The sequence below is a fragment of the Helianthus annuus genome, chromosome 11 (genome assembly GCF_002127325.2).
Source record: "Helianthus annuus cultivar XRQ/B chromosome 11, HanXRQr2.0-SUNRISE, whole genome shotgun sequence".
Lineage (NCBI taxonomy): Eukaryota > Viridiplantae > Streptophyta > Magnoliopsida > Asterales > Asteraceae > Helianthus > Helianthus annuus.
In genome coordinates, this window is record NC_035443.2 from 29141568 (window position 1) to 29146782 (window position 5215).

Consider the following 5215-nt stretch of genomic DNA (forward strand, 5'->3'; position numbering starts at 1 on the left):
GTCATTAAGTTGAACTTGGTAGATTAATTGAGTAATCAGAGTCATTAACTTGGACCTGAATACTTGAGTGGATTTCTAAAGCTGATTGAGTTTGTGATTTATTATTAAAAAGATAAAATTGTAATGTTATTGGTTGAGTAACAGGTTTTTGGACTTCATTATTCCCAACGAAAGCTAAGGGGAGATTGTGAAAGGGGGAGTCTGGATCAACAGTTCATATGGGAGTTTGAAGATAGAGCGAGGTTGTGATCCTAAACCTGTGAAGATAGAGTGCTTATGTTGTGAAGACAGAGAGTTGGAGAAAAGACCAAGACTGAAGACTCGGAGCTGAACACTTCGTCAACATCCAAGGGGGAGTCTTTGATGCATGAAATGTCTGTTGACTACGTCTACATTACGTCTTAGGTCAAGATAGGTCAACATAGGAGCTAGAATGTCAAAATTAGGTTTTATGTTGATAGTTTCGCTTTTATGTACATACTTAGTTGAGGTTCCGCTTGTTAGTCAATATAGGGTTTCGCTTATAAAGTTAGTGGAGGTTTCGCTCATTTGTCAGTCCATAAGAGCGAAACCATAGGGGCTATAAATAGGCCTCATAAGCGAAACCTGGTCATTCATTGGTGTACATTGGAGCGAAACTCTGTCATTGTTGCTGTAACAAAACGCTGTCAAATTTACTTCAGAAAGCAATAAAAGAGAAGAAATTGAATAGGAAAAGCTGTGTAACTTCATTTACGGTGATTCCGCCTTCGTATGTGAAGATGAACGTTCTCAACTGACTGTTTTGGGTCGGAACTCGGTCTGACACTTTCCCCATGATTAGACACATAAAACCTCATCAAAATGGCACTAAATGCCATAAGTTACGTTTTAAGCCCAGTCAGTGCCGTAACCTACAGCTGCCTGCCGTAGGTTACGGTGGTCAGCAAGCTTGCACAAGTCAACAACCCGTTGTAAGCTACGCCGCCTGCCGTAGCTTACGGCGGCTATCATTCCTTTACGGCACGGGGCTCCTGTTCTACGACGGGGACTTTTGTTCCTTTAAGAGTGCCATAGCCTACGGCATATAGCCGTAGGTTACGGCGCTGAGTGGTGTGCTTTTTCTTATTTCTTCATTACAACTTATTTCCTTCAAATCTTTGACTCCCCAGCTTCTCATATTCATTCATGCTTCCTAAAACCCGCACTTTGAGCATTCTAACACCTGCACCATCAGTCATAAAGTGGTTACCAAGTTCAAACAATTAACCGTGTATAGCATGGGATTTTGATTCTTTTAAAGCACTTAAGGGTTGTCCTATGGACCACCCGTCAGAGGTTCCCTTATATTTTGGTGAATTATCTAGTTGACGATAGATATCCGAAATTCTTTGCTTACCCATACTGTAAATTAACAAATAGTCAAATAACACGAAAAGAAAAACACAAAAACACATAATTACACTAACATGTACAACCAAATTATCGACTTTGCGACTATCCGATTTTATATATTTTAGTAGTATGCGTCCGTACACACTGATTATCTTACAAAAGTTTTATTTTAGTTATTTTACAAGATCATATTATTTATTATTTTATTATAATTAAACAAACACACCACACCACCACAAACGGTCCCCGTCCGCTGGCACTTCAGAAACGACGTTCCCTCTCGTCGTACTTCCAGGATATCTGTTCTCCCACTTCCCGGATTCTATTCCCTGCATCTACCAGCTCCTCGCCATAGTGGCAGAGTTCAGCCAAGTTCTCATTACTCATTGGTGGGTTTGGTGCAGGCTCCGGGTCGAACTGAGGGTAAAAGGTGTTAGGGTTATTTAAAAGGTTCTGAAACTTGCCAGTCGGTGGTCCACCATTCTTCCAGTTCTTCGGGTAGAGGTTGGGGGTTCACAATGGAATCTGGGATAGCCGGCTCCAAATTTACTGGGGGTTGGGATTCAACTGGGTAATAGAAAAAGTCTACATCGGCAGGTCCAATGAGATCACTAATTGCCAGTTTATGATCTAGCTCCTCCCAGGGTGGCACTTCTTGAGCTTGCCCAGAACTTTCTCCAATCTCTATCCCTTTTCCCTTATCCTTGGGATCCTCAACCTTTTTAACTTTTGCCTTCGGTATCGTTGGTCTCTTCCTACGCACACGCCTCCAGCCTACAAACCTCCTTCTCCTTTTCGCTTTTGGTTTATGCACGGATTGGGCCCGGAATACCATTGGCTCCTCAACATCAGCCTGATAGCCCGTGGTAGTATCTATATCTGTAGTATGGATAGTAAAGTTTTGAAGAGCTTCTGATAGTTCATTCATGCTGTTAGCATACATGAAGAAACACACAAAATTTGAAGTTAAATTCTTGTAACTAAAATTTCACAGAATCACAGAAGGGCAGTCAGAATATTAAGTATTTTTAAATACTTAATTGGCTTGAATTAGTGGCTCTGATACCACCTTTTTCTGTCACGACCCTCGTCCCGGTTTTACCCAGTCCAGGAGGTGCGGGGCAGAAAAACCTGTGGTATTTATTATTTGATTTGGCAGCGGAAGATTTTTAGCAGGATCTTTAAACTTGAAAATGCACGATTATTTTATTTCATAACTTGGGACTAACCCCGTAATTTACAATAAAGGAATTTCCCGAGGAAATTCCCTGGTTTACAAAACATGTATATTTATTTAATTGAGCCACCCTTCAAGCTTGATTAGTGCTCTGTAGCACTTTTTCTTTGATTCACATGAGGTCGCCTGAAACATGTTTTAAAAAGATTTTTGTCAGCGGGGAAATACTGGTGAATCATTCAAAGTTAACAAAATGACACATAGCTATCAATTACAGCATAAGAACGATTACAATGGCTTTTATCTTACTTTTATCTGGCGCCGTGTCACAGCCTTGTGACGATGGTCATACCACTATTGGGTCCTTTCACCCAAAACTGTTTGGATTTATTCGCCTAACCGTGAGAAATTAGTAATATGCACAATACCCCACTAGCCAGTGATTCAAGATAACCACGACTTAATCCCTGTAATTATAACTTTGAAAATAATTTGAGGTATTGTAAAATACTTTTGATAAAAAAGAATGACTCACATTGCAAGTTTAAACAGGCAGAGTTTAGCCTACTGATAAGCCTGATAACCTAATTTAAACAACAATGCACACGAACAAGGTTAGTAACTAATACAGCATTTACAATAACTCACGAGATACAAACCCTCACAACGAATGACAAAGTGCGCTACTTAACATCCATCGAATTCACGACGAGAATGACAAAGTATAACCCTAATGTGGGCAGCACTTAAACATCCATTGGATAGTTTCAATCGATCGGACATTGAATCGTAATAGCGATCGAGTTATTACCCTGTTATCGCGGCAGAATTTCGTGTTATGTGTGTGTTTTGTAGTAAACAGAGGATATCTCAACGTAGGAATGGAATTTTAACGTCGAACCAACGCCAAAATGCAAGTGCCAATGCCCTGCATTTATACTGAGTTTTTGGTTCCCCCGCGTGGCGCGCCAGGGACATGTGGCTCCCGCGCGTGGCGCGACGGGTCACTTTTAGCATAGGGTAGCCACGTCTGTTTGTAGCTTGGGTGAGTTGACAGTTTGACTAAATTCTCATTCTACAACAAACTGTGAGGATAATCGTTAATTAGGGTTTACCCCCCCTGAGTTTTAGGGGCCCTGATCCTGATTCTGATTGTTCTGAAAATTTTAGGGGTTATGTAGGATTATTTGGGGGTCTCAATTAGGGTTTCCTATTCGACAAAATAAAATAATAAATAATAGTTTTGGGTGAGAGTTGTTACAGTTTATGTGAGATTAAATATATTAATATTATAATATTTAATCTTGTAGCCATTATAATCATTTATATTATATAGATCAAAATATATTAATAACTTATTAATAATTAGTTGGTAAATGTTGATGGACCATATTACCCATATTAACTAATTAGGTTTCCTATTGGGTGTATATATAAGGAGATTATTAGAGAGTTTAAGGGTTAGACAATTAAACAATTCACACAACCCTAATAACATCAAATTCGGCACTCTCTTTCCCTAATCGAAACCTCCCTAGTTTCGGTTTATCACCATCATAATCTTACACCCTAAGGAGGAACCAGATCATCCTGACAAGTATGTCAAACTCAATCGCTGCATATCTGATTGGATTCTCTGCTGGCCTGTCTGCTGTAACAGGTATGTTATTCATGTTTTCCATTATGTTTAAAACAAAACTGATCAACATGTGGTATCAGAGCATATGTTGATAAATCAGTTCTGTTTTCGTATCCATTATTCTGGGATTAAAATCTGGAAAACAGAAAATTTTTTAAAGCCATATAAATCACGGCTGGTTTCAAGTACCAATGAGCCGAAATCACTATTTTCAGAAAAGTATGTTTAATAAATTGACTCGAAATCGTAATGGGTAAATTAATGTCCGAAATCTATTAACAAAAGCCTTAGAATTCAGGTTTCGGATCCCAGAATTATGTTTTAATTTCCTAGGGTTCATCATATGTTCTAAGAAAAACTCGAAAATTCCTTAAGTTTTGGAATATAATTTGGATTAGTGGGTGTTTTTTTACTGTTTTTGATCTGAATTTTATCTATTAAAATTTTCGAAATCTTTTGATAAGTTTAGATCAGCAATAAAACATGAAACATTATCCCACAATCCCTAAAATTTCAAGTTTTCAGTTATTATCACAATAACAGCTGTTAACAGTGGATTTGAGACCATCAGATTACGACTCAAGACCACAAGGTCTCGACTCGAAATCATAAGAGTCCTCAAATCTTTACAACTCGAGACAAAGGTCTCGACTCGAGACCATAAAGTTTAAACTCGAGACCACTGAGGTTTCGACTAATGGCTTCAATCTTCACAACTCGAGACCGTGGTTGTGACTCGAGACCACATTATGAGTCGAGATCTCATAAAATACAGTAGACGAGACCATGGTTCTGACTCGAAACAACAAGGTTGCGACTCGAGACCTCATAACTGACTCGAGATCTCATAACTCAGTCGAGACCTGACTCGAGACGTCACTCGAAACCTCATTATTTTAGGCTGTTTCATGTGAACTAAAATTTTGTAAACAGGTAGTTTGCTATTAAATACTTGGTTTTGTAAACACTTAGTTAACTAATCAGAATCAGATAACTTTTTATAAAACCAAAATAGCTTAACTTGA